The sequence below is a fragment of the Lampetra fluviatilis genome, chromosome 29 (genome assembly GCF_964198595.1).
Source record: "Lampetra fluviatilis chromosome 29, kcLamFluv1.1, whole genome shotgun sequence".
Lineage (NCBI taxonomy): Eukaryota > Metazoa > Chordata > Hyperoartia > Petromyzontiformes > Petromyzontidae > Lampetra > Lampetra fluviatilis.
This window is the reverse complement of record NC_136303.1, coordinates 7,563,535-7,582,157: the sequence shown is the minus strand read 5'-3', so window position 1 is coordinate 7,582,157 and position 18,623 is coordinate 7,563,535. Positions and strand designations below refer to the sequence as shown.

Here is an 18,623-nt window from a genome sequence, read left to right as displayed (position 1 = left end):
CGCTCAAAAATAATTCACTGCGCTTCTGCCATCTCCAAGTTACCGATAATACCCGGTATGCCGAGGCAGCCTACGATTCAAGTACTAACCAGGCTTTTACCTGCTTAGCTTGAGATCTGATGAGAATGGTGAACAAATGCAAAACATGTATACATCAGTACAAACATTGCTAAATATTGCACATTTTAAGTCAGTTTCTCTCTGACATGACCCCTGATTGTGTTCACTGCAGAGGAAAGCTGGGCTGAGTACAGACGACCTAGGATTTCAAACTTACCATATTATCTGGATTATGAGGATCTATTTTTTTTAACCCTGTATTTTAAAACAAACGTTGGGCGTGCGTCTCATAATATGGAGAATAAATGTTATCTTCCAGAAGACGCGCTTTAACTTTAGAACAATATTCCGGAAGTTTGTACTCCATAGCAAATCGGTGACCAGCGCAGAGAACCAGGCATTCAGAATCAACATTGAGAAAACCAAATCTCAATATTTTTAAGCAACCCATTCATTCTAGATTTGAAGCTTTCGTGACTGCAAGGATTCATATTATTAAGTTTTTTCGGTAAAGTCACGTAGGTAAAAAAATGTAAATTTAAATTAATAAAAGTAAAATATTTTTATTTTATTAATTTAAAAATATATATTTTTTATTTTTTTACCTACGTGACTTTACCGAAAAAACCTAATAATATCAACCCATTCATAATGATCTTCAGGAAGACGACTCTCCATATAATACTGCATTCTGTTTAACACGTAAGCTTTCGCGACCAATATTATCCATAATAGAGGTTTTCGGGTTAGATTGCGTAAATATAAATGTGTCGTTAAACCCGCCACCACCCGACACAGGCAATTAGTAAGGTTTGTGACGTAAACAACGTGGCCAATTTGTTACTAGTACAACACTCCGGTGTGTTGGAAAGCAAATCCACAACATTTACAATCTGAGTAAAACGTTTCGCCAGTAATTAGAACTAGAAACACAAGGCGACAGCCAGATTTGTGGAGAAATCCTCCTGTTTCAGTCGAATTGCATTGTCAATTATAAGATGCACTTTTATTCAAAATGCCTCCAACGTCTAGGGTATGTCTTCCTTTCCAAAGGGGTCTGATCATCTGGAGAATACAATGATTCCTTTCGGCCATAACTCCACACTGTTTGACCAGGTGACCTATCCCAGCCATCGAAATGCTTAGAATAGTGTAAACTGTGTACAGTATATAATGCACCCCAGAATACAATTAAGTTAATTCCTCATAAAATCAAAGGTGTTGCACATGTGACATACCCTTTGATGTTCCTAAAAGCAAAATAACAGTCAGGGGACATGCATAAAAATGCATATAATTTGATTACAGTTTATGCTACTTGAATTATTCATATTTTCACCATTTAAAAAAAATAATTCCACCAATGACCTAAACAGATGGTGTTAAAATAAATTAATCCGCACCTTTCAAATAACTATCAAATCGAACTGTTAATTAAGAGAAATTTAAAACAAAATGACTTGGCATAAAACTACCACACTTCAGAATACATATATAATTTTCCGCAAAAAAAGGTTCAAAAGTTATTAGACATTTCAAGTAGTTTATGATCTATGAACAAGGCTAAATTGTTTCTCTATGATTGTGCCATTTGTTTTATGGAATTTTGTTCATCCACTGCTGGATGAAGGCTTTCCCACTCGCATACTTCACGTGAGTCAGTGAGTTAGTGCAGAAGGGAGTGACAAATCTTGCTTGTAAACATTCTGATATGCCCCCCCCCCCTCAAATTTAGACCCCATTGTGCTTATTGGCATCATGTCACGATACGAAGAATCCAGTCGGATCACTCGCCGAGCAATGCCAACAATAAAAGTGGATATCGCAGAGTTACCACTGAGATCCTGCCAAGCGGTCCACACAGTGGAGGCAGCATTCTCCTGCCCCATTCTACCACCAGAGTAGTAATATTCGTCGCACGACAGTCCACCTGCTGTGTTTGATACTCAGAGCTCGAAGTTTGGTCAAATTAAGCGCAGAATCAAATTAAATGTGATGGGCTATTTTTTGTGTGCAGTCACTCATAACTGCAGAGACCCTCCACTCACTACCCTTGAGAATCTGGTTTAATTACAGGCTGTATACAGAACTTAAACAAGCTGAAATATTGGATTCCTCAATTCATTGCTACAATGGAATTAAATATCACAGCACGAGTTGCACATACAAAATCAATGGAGTTCATTTCATTATCTAGGGCATTTTTTACGACGAATGTTCACATTGAATTGTTTTTCACATCTAGAATACATAACATTACTGTAATTCATCTTGATTTGAAGCTTTCGTGACTGCAGGAATCAATGCTCTTTGGTTCTTTCGGTAAAGTCACGTGGGTATGAAAATAAAACAATTATTTTTTTGCTTTATTTTTATACCTACGTGACTTTACCGAAAGACCAAAGAATATTACTGTAATTAAACAATAAACTGCATGGCACTGCAATCGTATAGTTTCTTTTATAATTATTCCGTGTCAAAACAATAAAAGTTAGCACTTGGTAGATACCTAAACTTTCTTTTATTTGTTTGCCTCTACAAGTTTACAACAGGATAAACGAGCATTTGTTGACATCACCGCCAATTCACGTCAACATCACTGGCACACGGACGCACGCACACACTCACTCGGTAAAGCCAATGGTCACCCCACCACAAATCCTGGATCAGTCGCACGTTCTCTCTCGCATCTCAAAAACAAAGATCTCCCATATAGCATGTAAGGACTGTTGGAGCATCAAGTGCTGTTATCGAGCATCTGTGAAGGCCGGCACGGCACATGAGGGGTTGGGTGGCCAACACCACGCTCGGCCGCCTTTGTCTCCCCAGTGGTGATGTTTAACACTGCACCAGGTTTCAGGTTGAGTCGACCTAGGGGAGGCCCATGACCACTTCAGATAATCGTCGCTGGTGTTGGCCATGATTGGGAATCGAACTCGGGTCACAAGGTTCGTAGCGCGGAGCGCCAACTGCTACACTACCGCTCCCGCATCTCGCACGCGTACACGAAGACAAATATGTCTCGTATAGCCCCTTCCCCTGCCGCGGCAAAAGCGGGCAGCGCCACACTAGACCACGAGCACAACACACATCCGCCACCCACCTTTGTATCCCCGGCGCTGAAGTGCGCACAACCAGGCATTCATGTATGGCCGAGTCAGACGAGAGGGGCCATACGCAGGAGCAGGCTCAGGACCACTCACCACGCATGTGGGAATATGGTCAAGAATCGAACTGGGGTCACACAGGCTTGTAGGGGCAGCATGTGAACCATTGCCACCCCCAGCACTCCACACAGACACACGAGCTGTACCTACAATGGTGGACAGTGCTCTTTAAAACTCACTGAAACTCAACGATTATATATTTTAGCAGGTAAGGCCCACTGAGCTATATAGCTCGTTTTCAGAAGTGACCTAGCCACAAATTACTGCTCAACGAAGTGGCTTATTACGTGGAAAGTTATATTAGCCAAATACTCGAAACGCATGTTGTTTCTAAATGTGGAGGGAAAAATCGGAGGACCCAGAGAAAATGTCACGTGACCACGGGGAGAACATGCAACTCCAAATATACAGGTGTCAGGGTCGGGATCAAACCCAAGACCTCCTGTATACCTGGTGAAGTAGTTAATATCTCGGCACCAAAAGCCAGCTTCTATCGCAATAGCATCATGAGAGGGGCGCGAAAGATATACAGCAGAAATGCCAAAGGTGTATTATTAATCGATGTTTGCATATTACAGTTACTTCAAGTTTCAGGCGGAGCGGTGGCACAGTGGTTAGCGCACTGCTGCATGAACCTGAAGACCTGGGTGAGTTCCATTCCCAGCCACGGCCACCATCAGTGGCGACTGATATCCGAATGGGTCCTGCCACCCCTCCCTCTTTGACCAACCCGCAAAGACTAGCGTAGTGAAGTATGTTCAAACAACTCTGATCAACACGGTATGGGGAGGGAGGCCTTCATCCAGCATTTCATTGTTGAAGGGCTCAAAAAAAATGAAATGTTCAGCACACATGTCTATAAATCATATGCAATGGCAATGTTACTACTGGTATCCAAGATTGGACAGGAAGACATACACCATGCATTGACATGCACCACTGAGCGAGTGCACAAAGTGCCATTTCATGTTAGTGCCCTTTTCATCCAGGTTAGAGATCTCCGAGATCCATTATCTCTTTTGCAAGAGACCTGGGGTGACCATATTATTGTAAGGCAGAGGGGCTTTTGCGGTTTTATGTTGTCTACGTTGCTATGAACAGGTTTTTTTGAATATGAAACGTGGGAACTCATGATACAGTAGTTGACAAACGCCCACTTCTGACGAATGATTCACAGGTGCGGGTGTTAAGTCACGAATTAAGTAACATGCGTTTAGGATAGAAGTCGATTATAATTCGTATTTGGCTCGCGTAGCGTCACCACTAGTATGTTGACATTGGAGGAAAACACCTCTCGTCTGAGGTTGTAATACCCGTGTGATTCATATTATCTACAGCAACAAAAGCGTCATCTAGAATTCCGATAACCCACCACACAAACACTTCCCGTCATCGGCGACTATTCACATACAGTATTTCACGTCGCGTTTTTTTGACGAACAGCATTCTGTTTTCGCAGATTGGAGGAGTGGATCGTCAAATTATTACCCGCGGGGTTATCCGGTACAACGCTGAAGCTTCCGGATAGTTTAAATTGTTGTCTCCGTATCTTTTTTGCGGATAAGAGGAGCCGATCAGTAAATGTATCCTTTCATTGATTGGAAAAAAATCCTAAATTCAAAGTGGTCTCATCTGAAACTCGTACACATTTCTTCATATCCCATGAACTTCATTCATAGACCAAAACAACTTCCATGCGTTCTGTGAAATTCAAATTCGAATGAACTCTTTTTTCCGTAATTTTTTTGTTAACAATATGAATCTATGGGAAAATTCATCCCATTACCAAGTATGTATGCGTATAATTTTTTTCACTCATAAAGTGAAGCCAATTTCACGGATAACCCAGCAGATAACCCAGCAGATAATAAGATCCTCCATATTTGGCTCTCAAATCACTGCGGACAAGAGGAGCTCTGTATTCCAATTGCAAAATAAACCGGGACACACATGATTAAACCACTGTACTTATTTGCCTAACGTTATGTAGTTCGCAAAGCAAGCACTGTACTCTGGTGGTATAAATTGATTGGAAAAAAATATATGTATATAACAGTTGAGTAGCTTACTTGTACAATTCGCGCAGCCGAAAAGGAGCCATTGGCAGCTAAACATCTGTGTAAACACAGTCGCTCATCCCAAAAGGAGTTCCAAAGGACAGCGGCGCTCGCCAAACCAAATGAGCTGAGCGTTTCCCATTGGTCCAAGTGCCTCTGCCCAGCTCAAGTAAACAGTACATTGCACCTTATCCCCCCCACCACCAACTTCGTTCCAAATGCACCCCACCTCCACAACAACACTCACTCACTCTGCCACAAAAAACAAAGATCCCACGTATAGCCTTAACAGACTGTTGGGGCAAGTGCTGTTAGCGAGCACCTATGAAGGCCAGCATGGCACACAAGGGGGTGGGTGGTCAGCACCACGCCCGACCGCCTTTGTCTTCCCAGTGGCGATGTTTTAACACACCGTACCAGGCATTTGAGCCCGAGTCAGCCTAGGGGAGGCCCAGCATCGGTTCAGATAATCGTCACTGGTGTTGGCCGCGAGCGGGAATCGAACTCAGCTCGCCGAGTTCGTAGTGCAGAGCACTAACCGCTACACTGCCACTCCCCACACACACCCACACGCATTACAGTGCAGTACAACGCGTACAAACTCCTGCACACCAGAGGTCGCAACCGGGTACCCGATACACGTACCCTACCCGATACCCGGCTACCTGTACCCGGCCGAGTACGGGTACGGGTACCCGTTTGCGACCCTGGTGCGGCCGGGTACGGATAGCCGTGAGTCACTGGTGAGTCACCGTTTGTCACTCATTTCCCAACGTCTTATCTCTTCTCACAATTCAAGTTCCTAGAATCAACCCACCCGCGCCTGCAACATGGCTTCATCCCAGAGGTCGCAATCAGGTACCCGATACCCGTACCCTACCCGTACCCGGCCGGGTACGGGTAGAGTACGGGTATGGCCGGGTACGGGTACCCGTTTCCGACCCTGGTGCATCCGGGTACGGGTACGGGTAAGGAATCAAAACCCGTTTGCGACCTCTGCTGCACACAGAACCAATGCCAGTGTGTGTGTGCGCGAAAGGGCCTCCCCTCCTATCGTGAGTTATTTATCCAATTTTGGCAAGCAAGCCAGACGAGCTTGGAGAGACGTGGGATTCACCCACGCTTTGCCCCACCAAAAGCGAGCCACCAACAGACCCGTGCAACGTGCCCATGGGTGGCAGCAGGTGAACCGGTGGAAAATGCGGGCGAAGAAACCCGCCGATGACTTCACAGGAGGAATTAAAGCCGACGGTTCCCATATTCCTACACCATGGGGGCTTGCGCACACACACACGCACGATAGGGCTGCCGATAACATTCGCAGCGTGCGCTTACGTTAAAAGCTTGGTGAAATATGGTCATACAAGCCCCCCCCACTCCCACATTGACAAAATCTGGAATGGGGAGGCATTCATTCATGAGGTGAGCGATCTTTTCCTGTACTTTTCAAGTTGTATTCAACAGGGCAAGGCACACTAAGGGTGGGGGATAAGTGGCGCACTGGTTAGTACGATGTGCACTAAAACCCGGTGACCCGGTGTTCAATTCCTGGCCGAGGCCAACAACAACGGAAAGTGATGTCTGACCGCCCCCACCGACTCCCCCCATCACCAACCCGCACTGGACAGCAGTGAACTTGCAAAAGGTTTCTTGGTTCTTTTGGTAAAGTCACGTCGAATGGAAATAATAAAATAATACAAATAAAACATAATAAAATAATTCTCACGACGTTTCGGCCACAACGCAAGCAGCCGTCCTCAGGTGGAGAACAGGTCTGCTTGCGTTGTGGCCGAAACGTCGTGAGAATTATTTTATTATGTTTTATTTGTATTATTTTATTATTTCCATTCTACGTGACTTTACCGAAAGAACCAAGAAGATGAATCCCTGCAGTCACGAAAGCTTTAAATCGAAATTTGCAAAAGGCTGTCAATTATGAATCCACATCATCTCCTCTGTTATGATAAAACCATGCGTGGATTGAGGCAAGATCACATGAGTTTGGTCGAATATTTGTTTGTGTTATCTTGCCCTGGAAAAACAATCGACCGCTTAAGCAATGTAAAACGTTCACCGCATTCTCTGGATTTTAAAAGACGCTCAGTAAAGTAAGAGCCACCCCACCCCAAACTCGTGGCCGGTGTCAAAACATTATACAAATCTGGTCGTGTACTCTACGTCCACACACGCTACCCCGATTGTAAGATGCTCCCCAAATGTTTTTAAACACGATAATAGGGTTTTCCCCTTTTATCTGCCAACAAAACAGGTGTTAAGATGTTAAAACACCAAACTGAAACCTTTTACAAGGAATCATGTCTGCATTAACCACTATGCTTGTGGTCAGAATGCAAACAAAAAAGCACTCTGATGATATATGCATTGTTCTTGAAACGGATTGGTCCACACCAGAGACAGCTTTCTTTTGAGCCTCTTCTCAAAGGGTTTTAGGCCAGAGGACGCCAAAAGGCGTACAGCCCAAAGACAATGCACTATCAGAGTAATGAGAGCTCGGGGTGAGGATCTACATCATAGGATCTCCTTTGCCAGTACCAAAAACACCTCTGAAAACAGACCGTCATCCAGACAATACGATAATGATTTAACACAGCGCCATGTGCTACTGCACGTAACATTATACATCGCATATCACTCGTCGTGAACGCTTACCAACCCAAACGTTACTTTTGCTGTTACATGAAGATGCTACACTGGAATTATGAAATCATGGGGCTTCTACACAGCCGACCAATGCGCTTGTCAGGAGAAGCAACCCATGGATCATCTCCCCAAGATGTCCTGCAGCACCCACAATGCACTCCTCAACATTTGGCATGCCAACAGCAGAAGCGGTGGCCTGTGCAGAATATTTGGAGAAGACCCATATAGGTTGGATAGGAGACACGACGACGAAAAGGGACTGGATTTAATTTCTCGAAACATCGCGTGTTTCCCGTCCCTAACAGCTCCACGTTGATGATGACAAAAATAAGGAAACCTACACAAGTGTGAAAGGAGCTGTGCGAACCACAATAGGAGTGCAATCAAGCGCGACGACAAGACAAAGATCCACCGTATAGCCTCAACAGAGAGTAGGGGCAAGTGCTCTTAACGAGCACCTGTGAAGGACGGCACACGAGGGGGTGGGTGGTCAGCACCACGCCCGACCGCCTTTGTCTCCCCAGTGGCGATGTTTTAACAAACCGCACTAGGTACCCATTTGAGGCCGAGGCGACCTAGGGGCAGCCCAGGATTGGTACAAATAATTGTCACTGGTGTTGGCCACGAGCGAGAAGCGAACTCGGCTCGCCGGGTTTCGTAACGCAGCACGCTAACCGCTACAATGCGGCTCCCCACACACAAGACATACACACACACGGAACCAGGTTGCGGAGCTTACAGCTGTCACGCCGGCTATAATGCAGTCGCGGCACAGCCGGAGTGAATCAATGCGGGTGGGTGTACAACACCTGGTTTAATAAGCTCGCCGAATGAGATAATGTTTAATTTTGTAGCGTGGCCTAATTGAGTAATAGTTGTCCGTATTAGGCCTGTGACCTTACCGTGCCACCAGCGGCTATATACGCGGTATATAGATCAGCGCCAAGCAACAAACGCAGAGTGGCACTGCGGTTTGCACAGCATTGGTCACGTCACAGCTGGCAGTGCTGCTCCTGAGGATGGTCACATCCAAGTTCAAATCCTAACCAGGGATGACACTGCGGTTAATCCGCCCCACCCACCCACCCAATCACCCACTGCTGCTAGAGTTGGTATAAAATGAGTACCACCTTGTTGATTTGAAGCTTTCGTAACTGCAGGAATCCACACTCTTTGGTTTTTTCGGTAAAGTCACGTAGGTATAAAATAAAATCAATCACGACGTTTCGCGCGCAACATCAGGTGGGAAAGCATGGTCTGCTGCTGAGGCAGACTGTTTTAAAAGGTTTGAAATGGGTGTAGCTCAAGGGTTATAAAGAAGTGGCCGGGGCTAGTGATGTTACATTGCTAATTTCTCACATTAGCATCACTAGCCCGGCCACCTCTTTATAACCCTTGGGCTACACCCATTTCAAACCTTTTAAAACAGTCTGCCTCAGCAGCAGACCATGCTTTCCCACCTGATGATGGACGCTTGTGTTGCGCCCGAAACGTCGCGATTGATTTTATTTGATACCTACGTGACTTTACCGAAAGAACCAAAGAGTACCACCTTGTTAACCACAAAACAGGAAATAATCGTCGAGCGTCGTTTGTGAAGAATGTAAACAAATAAATAAGCAGCCAGAGAGCATGCCTCCTTCCCATATTTGTCTACGGCCTTATGAGAGTGCATCTCATCAGCAACACTGGTTCCATGCAAGCAAACTCTGGACAAGCCTCGACATTCAACGTCTCATCAGCAGATTCAAGCTTGCTGAAACCAATGCGGAATACATGTCTGATGTGTATTAAAGCAAAGACCCTTTCTGTTAGAAACGGGTATTAAACCAATGCTTCTGACAGTCGAGGCAAGTCTCTTAAATACTCCGCCTTTGTTAACACGTAAGACTGAACGGGTACATCACACTTAGTTGATCAGTAGGTTAGTGGAGACCCTTCTGCTAAGAGTGGCGTGAGCAAGGCATTGCAGGGCTGCACCTTTACCAGCTTAAACCCGACACTGTTAAATGTTAAATTAACATTTTCATATTACAGTACATCCTGTCAAGTCACATATTGTGTCTTAGTCATCTCCTATGGTCGGGACATAATGTTACAGAATACATTCTCTCCTGCAGGTCACATAAGCCAGCAGAAAATCATCATCTTCAACATTAGCCATGGTCAATCCACTGCTGCATGAAGGCTCCTTCAAGTCACCACCATCTCTCACGATTCTCTTAAAAACCTCATCTTCCTGACCGTGTCTTTGAGGGTTTGGGACAATTTTATCCGTTTGCTTCGAATAACCCATCCCTCACTGCCACTAATGTAACTCTCCATGAATCCATTAACGTGCTCGTTACATCCCTCATTGAAAACGGTGACATCGACCGAATCAATTTGATCCCACACGCATTTGAATCTGGCGTGACACAAGCCGCGCTTCAAAACAGCCAAAGGAAGAGGGCTAAAAAAAACGAAGTGCCAGGCAAAACCAAAATAGTTCGCGTCAAAAAAATCAAGGTCAGCGGGCCCAGCTCGTTTTAGACTAAACTCTAAGCAGATGATCCGATTGGTTTGGTATTGCATCTATCTACACCATCATCTCATGAAACTTTAAATACCGACGATAATTATCTTGAGCAGCAGTGTACGAAAAATGTTGCGTTCACAAAAACAGACATTTTGCCTTCGGGTCCTCGTGTTCAACTGCCGTATTCGTAAACGTCCCTGACGCTATGGCGGTTTATAGCGCAAATTCAGTGGCGTCTACAGTTACAAAATCCTCATTTGCACAGCCTCCAATAGACCTCGGTCGAATAGTGCAACGGTAATCTGTGATCCGCAGTAAATTCACAAATCCAGCCATTAAAAAAAAAGTCCCTGGCAGCCAACGCAATCACCATCAAACCATTATTATTTCCGCGGCGATATTTCAGCACTGCATCAAAAGAACATTTCACAATCTTCTCCAAGTGTCAAACGAACGTGGCACTTTTTATCCCCCCCTCCCAACCCGACATGCACATTCCCTTCTAAATCAATTTAATTTACAGCACTTGCCTTATCTATGTTTCCGTGCGGCAAACAACATCTGTCTGGTAAAGGTCCAATAAGATTTACAAATTCAGGCTCTGTATTTTTAAATATAAACCAAGCAGTTTTTATTCCTCCTACAGTGTTATCGGAGTATCGGTAAGAGTGGTGTTTGGCTTAAGAGTTCTAATGTTCGGCTCATAAAAGGTTAGGGGGGGAAAAACGTTGCACTTTTTCTGTGAGAATTGGGCTCCGCTATTATCGGCGAGGTACTCCGCACAAGCGTGATCATTTATCTTAAAAAAACCTTAGTTTTCTTGAGTGCGTTTTCAGAAATATCTACTGGACCAACTATCTGTTCAGCAAAAACGGAAAGACCTATTTCCTCTTTTTGCTAGCCATCGAACAAAGACGGTCACTGCATCACGCGCTCAGATTCTGCGGCTGTCCGGAACGCTCTTCCGTCCGATATTAGGAAGCCACTGGAGTTATGTACTTTTAAATCTAAATTGAAAACTAATGTCTTGTAACTTCTTTTTGTGTTCAGATTGTTGTCCTTCCCCGATTAGCACGGTTGGCTACGTACGGTGCGAAAGAAGTTCAACGTACACGCATGCATATACGTCGTGTTGATATTCATCGCATTGTGCAGTTACTCGACCAAAATATCATCAAACCGACCGTCGGAAAGCGGTGCGACATCGTGCCACCACGTCGGGTGAGATGGCTTCAAAGGATTGAACGTCGAGCACTCATCCTCCAATAGATTCACCAACTCCCCATCCCCGCCAGTCTCCGATGTGCCCAAAAAAATTACAGGCGACCACCACCTTTACGTGGCACAAAAAAACCGCATTCTTCTCTTAAACAACGCTTACCCCCCATGTATATTACTTCTGCCGGGGCCTCGACGCACAGCAGCGTATCGCCTTACAGGGGTTATTTTAGGCTATAAAAACAAGAAGCCACATTTCTCGCTTTAAAACAAAGGACGGGCAAAATATAAAAAAATGAAATGTAACTGCTGGTCGGTTAGACAAAGTGATTATTGCTGCACACCCGGGGCGCTTAAACCCAGTGTTCGAAAACGAGATTTCACAGCTTGCTGCAAAGTTGTTACTTCTATATTACGCATACATTTGCTGCTGCTGCTGCTGTCACCCTGAAAGCCGGACGCTCTTCTTTGTTTATGAATTGCATTTATTTTCCTGCACACTGTATTACGGAGTGTCGCACTATCACTGTGGAAAACCTGCTAAATAAACTACTAACCCAGAGGCAGACCGTCAACACGAGCAGCAGCAGCAGCATAGAAAAAGTACAAACCCAACATGTTTACATGGCTTGTAAGTGCCACACACTTTGCGCCAATGCGTGGTGTCTGTGTGGCCTGTAACAATAAGTCGGGGGCATTATTTCTGTAATGCGATTCATCCACACGGCACTTCAGAACACCCAGCAACTGAGAAAACGGGCGACCCCAAGGGTGTCAATTTGGCCACTTTATTTCGCTGGGATAAGAGTACCATCCTCAAGAGACACAGAGGCAGGGGGAGACATCGCTAACAAAAGACACAGACAAAGCTCCCCCGTATAGCCTTAACAGACTGTTAGGGCAAGTGTTGTTAGCCAGCACCTATGAAGGCCGGCACGGCACACGAGGGGGTGAGTGGGCGGCCAGCACCACGCCCGGCCGCCTTTGTCTCCCCAGTGGCAATATTTACACACCGCACCAGCTACTAATTTGAGGCAGAGTCAACCTAGGGGAGGCCCAAGACCAGTACAGATAATCGTCACTGGTGTTGGCCGTGAGCGGGAATTGAACTCGGGTCCCCCTGGTTAGAAGCGCTAACCGCTACACCACCGGAATGGAATTATTACCGAACGTGCGGTAACTGCCTTCTCACGATCAAACCACAACAAAAAAGCGCCTCACCCTAGAATTTCTCGCGTTGCTAGCACGCACGTTTCTTGAGAAGCAGCCACTCAAACAGGGTGTGTGGTGGGCACCCCCATGACCCGAAATGCCTCACAGATGCAGCCCTCCACAGCCCGCAAGAGGTGCTGCTTGCTGGCTTCCATGTCAAGCTGAACGCGTGTTCATACACGAACAGGGCAACATACATAGTGCGCATTGGGCACGTCTCTAGTTTGGCTCACTTGCAAAGTTTAGTGCGTGCGGTAATGTTGAAGGGCCACCATAACGTAAGAATTGTCTATATATGGGGCGTAAAGGAATTTACTTGCAGCGGCGCGGTATGGTGGAGATGAAATGCTTAATCTCAATCGTGGAATACAGACCCTAATCATTCTGATTTTCACAACGAGAGCAAAAAAAACGGATTTGAAGAATTTCTGAACAATTAGCCTCTTAACACGAACATCAAAATCATGATCTTTATTTAGACTGGAGGAATCCAATGATAAGCATAGAAAAGAAGACCTACACAGTGTATTAAATGCATGTGTTTTGTGTATGTATTGAATTAAGGTTACCTTTGTATATTTCTTCATTGCTGTACTATTATTGTACTATTCTGTATATTTATGTTCGCAAGCATAATGTGGAACTGAATAACGTGCATTCCGAATGCAAATCAATCACGTAAGATTCAGAAAAGAAAGTTGTGTCTACCATTGAACAGATATATACTCTCAATCCAGACAAATGGACATCAATGATTCCTGACGTTTATAGACGATGAAAAGGCGTTTTCATTCAGTTGAAACCGAAGCTGTGTGCCGAGCTCTCGCAAATCCGAGGGCATGAGTAAAAAAACACGTAGAAATTATCAAACTCATTTAAAAACATGGAGAAAGTATCGAAACCCATTTGTAGGCGTTGAACCGGTACACTGAAAACATCAGGATAAAAGTGGTATAACACAAATCAGAGGAGGAGTAATAGCACAGGAACATTAGCGGACATTATACAAAAATTTGATTGGAGAAGTTAAGGCATGAACCTAGTATTAACCATCTCATTTCCCGATGGTATAATCATTATAACAACAAATGAAAGCGAAATACAGCGATTGATTCAACAATTGAACAAAGGGTATGAAGTTGGCTTCAAGATAAAGTGTATGAACCCAAGACAAAAGTAATTTACAAGTTTGCTCAGTTAAAGGGTTATAGTTGTTGTGAGGTCACTGTAAGACAACAGAGAATGTGTTGTATAGCTAGGGCAATCATGGATGGAGGATTGAGTTCACATTGATCAAACAGAGGTGAACTTGAACAGGATAGCGTTTTTTTGTAAAACTGCTTTTGAACATAAAAACACCATATCAATGTGAAGACCATTTTAAATCGGTACATATAATCCATTATAACATGAATCAGAGATATGGAGAGAGTGACAAGTAATATGGAACAAAATATTGTTTTTCAGTGCACAAAGTGTGGAGTAATGCATGATCGGAATGACAATGAAATATGAGCAAGTGGATCAGGAAACAAACCCAAATCAGAAACATCGACTGGTAAGGAAGGTAAGTCGGCTTGAGCAGGACACAATGCTAGGGACAAGGCTGGCCATGGGACGACACTGGTGATGGAATGGCAACCAAAGGAGATAATGAACTCAACGGGAAGACCACCGTAGAGATGGAGCGATGAGATCAGCTCACAAACAGCAGCAACGGCGAGAAAGATTGTGGCATTGCAAGTGGCCACGCGGGGGAGGGCCCTTCATCCAACTGTGGATAAATATCCGATAATAGCTTTAAACAGTACATAGCGTAGCATTATTTAAGTATGTAAAAAAATCGTAAGTGGGATTAAGTTATGCATATATTTTTAGAGATTCAAATTATGTTTGCATTCATATCTATAGCAGTGCCTTAAACTACAGGATTTTATTTTCTTAAAAAAAAAATACGAATCTGTGTCCTTTATTAAATCAGGTGAAAAGCCCTCCGAGAAGCGATATCACTTTTGACAAAGGACATGCCCAGGCTGGCAGTGGTGGTTGCCAGTCCACTCGTGAAGGCCCTAAGCATAAATTATATTTGCGTGCATCACATCACTACAAACATCACAAGCTTGACAAGATACGTTACGTGTTTACATCACAATTGTGTTCAATAATTAAGTGAACACACCGAGAACTATTACTTTAATGCGTGGTGTTATTAGTATTATGAGCTCTTGATGTGTACTGAATTCAGTTCTACATTTCCAGCTGATGACAGTAATTATTTGGTGCACTCACGATTTTTTTGCCACGAGTTCACTTGGGGAACCCCAAGGGCCTTCTTTAGTGCTTAATTTCTCATGCCGGACGGTGATGACGACTAAACATTACAGAATTATAAACAACACCACCGATGGACAACGCGCCAGCTTGCTTGAGCAGCTCGAAGTCGTGAAACGTTGGACAACATGGAGAGGAGGGGGGGAGGTGGAGGTGGAAACCCTCGGTGGCTACGCAGAAGCAAAAAGAAGAAGACAGCCAAGCCAGTGGCATAAATGTCCTGGTCTAAAACCAAAATACACGCCACTTATCTCCTGGCCGAGTGGACTTTGGTCTAATGGTGTAAACAGATACAACGTTAAGCTCTCGACGGGTTCCATTTGTCGAAGCGAAGCGCACTGTTTGGGGGGAGTCCCATGTGCATCTTGCCAGTCGCAATCTCTTGGCTCGTAACGAGAGCGGGCAGGAGAAACGAAATGCTTGAGCGTGCACTGCGTGGTGTCGTATGTTCTTCATGTCAAATGGAGAAATCACAATGAATTCAACAACCACAACAACAACAAAGGCCACACACACAAACAAAGTTGTCACGGTTTTCAAACTCTCGCTAGTCAATTTAGGGAGTGTAATGTTTTAGGAGTTTAAGCGGCGGGCACGGCACTCACTAACTAACCCTGCTGCCAAAATGTAACGTTTTAGTGTCCGGTTGTATTATTATAAATACAATGGAACATTTGTGTCGCAAGTTAGTGCTAATAACTTCCCTTTACCACGAATACACAGTATATACGAGCCGTGTGTAAACAAGCAAGATGTAAGCACACAGTATATTACAAAGACACACAAACTATGCACACAGTGTGGACTGTACTTTAAAGACAACATTTAAATCGTGGATGTACAGCCAAGACATTGTGAAAATCCACTGCTGGATGAGTGCCTACCCACGCCGTTGTGGCTTAGTAGCAATGTTTGACCATACTTCACCACGCTGGTCAATGGGGGGGGGGGTGGGGGGTAGGTGAAAACACACTGTCTTGAACAGGATATGAATACTTGCAACACACGATATACCCCCAGTATATAAACATAGATTTAATGAGCGTTTAATAAACAAACGCTCACAATTAGCAGCACACAGACTTAGCAGCAGAGGGAGGTGCCTTTCAATGCGTTGTCTCTCGGTGCCGTTCCCGTACTGCGATTGTCATGAGCAATTATTGACAACATTCCAACATTACTGTACATTAGTGGCATTGGCACGGCTTCGCAAAGTTTTAAATAACAACAATGATGATGATGCTACGTGGAGATTCTATGACCTTTCGTGAAATTATCCACGTGTCCTGCTTAATTCGTGGCATTACAGCACCGAGATGACCCATACGGAGTCAGTCATCTGACACGCCACGGACATCATTACAATCATTACAAATAATCTCATTAAACATCAGCCCGAGCAAAACAATCATCTCCTTTATAAAACAAAAACACTTTGTTTGCTGCTGTTGATGTGTGAGCGAGAGACGAGCAAATATCCCAACATTATTAACGTCAATAGCTAAGGGGATGATGATGGTGGTGGTGATGATGATGGTGGTGGTGATGATGGTGGTGGTGATGATGATGGTGGTGGTGGTGGTGATGATGATGGTGGTGGTGATGATGATGGTGGTGGTGGTGATGATGGTGGTGATGATGGTGGTGATGATGATGATGGTGGTGATGATGGTGGTGATGATGATGGTGGTGATGATGATGGTGGTGATGATGATGGTGATGATGATGGTGGTGATGATGATGGTGGTGATGATGATGGTGATGATGATGGTGGTGATGATGATGATGGTGGTGATGATGATGATGGTGGTGGTGATGATGATGGTGGTGATGATGATGGTGGTGATGATGATGGTGGTGATGATGGTGGTGGTGTTACTCACAGACTCCCAGTGCACTGCTGGAGGGCAGCAGCAGCAGCACTTCACATGACGCAGGGCAGTTCCTATCCCTGCTGCCCCCCTCACCCTCAGGGCTCGCTGTCCTTCTTCCCCTGTGTGCCTTGCTGCCCTATATATAGAGACGACCATACACACACACGCGCGCTCTTTCCTATATAGACTGTACGTATAGACCCGTGCCTATAGGTTATAACATGAGGGCTACTACGCCGCTGTAAACACGACACCAACACTAATCATGTCCTAGCCCTACTATAGCTACTACTGCTACATATGGGGGGGTGGGCAACCTTTATACTTCAGTTGAGAGGGCTGTCGGTAAGCAAGCTCGGCTCGATAGCTTGCCCCACACACTCGGGGGCCCGAGACGACTGTGTCAGTGGTACGAGTGTGGAGAGAGAATCGCCTTCCGCCCTCAAAGCGTGCGTCTGAAGCTCTCTCTCCAATCCCCTCTCTCCCTCACTCTCTGGGAGGTTTCACGCCCCGCCCACTCTCACACACGCCCCGCCCCCTCTCTCACACGCACCGCCCCCTCTCTAACACGCCCCGCCCCCTTTCTATCACGCCCCGCCCCCTCTCTCTCACACGCCCCCGCCCACTCACCACACACGCCCCGCCCACTCTTTACACGCCCCGCCCCCTATCTCACACGCCCCGCCCCCTCTTCCACACGCCCCGCCCACTCACCACACACGCCCCGCCCCCTCCTCCACACACGCCACCGCCCATCGCGTACACGCCGCGACCCTTTCTTTTTAGCCCCCCCCTCATTCCCCTCTAGCCCCGCCCCCTTCTCGTTAGCCCCGCCCCCTTCTCGTTTGCCCCGCCCTCTTATCGTTAGCCCCGCCCTCTTCGTGTTTAGACTCCGCCCACCCTCGGCAGTCTGGCCCCGCCTCTTCCCTATTGTCTTGCCACTTGGAGAATCACACGGATCGGTAACTAACTCACGACCCTCCTGTATTCTTATGCCAATTATACAAACAAATGTTCATCGGAAGGGAAAACATAACTGCAGTATTAATTACTATCCGCCCCCCCGACCTCACGTTTAGTGTAAAGTCTCCAACTCTTAGTATCCACACGGTCTCACTGGCTTAATGTGTGTGCTCTGAAGAAGGGCAAATTGCCCGAAACGTCGTGCCAGTTATACATTTCCCCGTGTTAAGTCCACGGTCTCATTGCCACGGAACGTGTTGAGTTGAATGTGGGGTGAGAGGTGGGGGGGGGTATATGTGCTTGTGCATCACCGACTGCCACGCAGTGTCACCAAATCACTGCCAAACGAGTATCGTCTTCGCATCTCACCGTGGGAATAACCCTCCCTGCTCATCATCCTCCTTGGGAAGCCGCCCCTTAGCTTCTCCTCCTCGCTTCAATCTCCCCCCCCGCCCCCCAAAAAAATATGCAACAATTTCTTCATCAATAACTAACTGCCTTTTAAATATATATATAATCGGCGACGTTTCGGGTAACAGCCCTTAATTACCACGTAAGATTC

General features: G+C 45.4%; 1 protein-coding gene across 6 annotated transcripts in view; it reads right to left on the bottom strand.

Annotated features, from left to right (window-relative positions):
• Positions 1 to 17,558, bottom strand: part of BCL9L (BCL9 like) — a 170,943-nt gene extending 153,385 nt beyond the window's left edge. For all 6 annotated transcript variants that reach the window (XM_078870094.1, XM_078870093.1, XM_078870092.1 and 3 more), the window contains exon 1: positions 17,108 to 17,558. The gene's annotated coding sequence lies outside the window, so the exon portion shown is untranslated. The remainder of the gene's footprint in view (positions 1 to 17,107) is intronic.
• Positions 17,559 to 18,623: the final 1,065 nt, after the last annotated feature.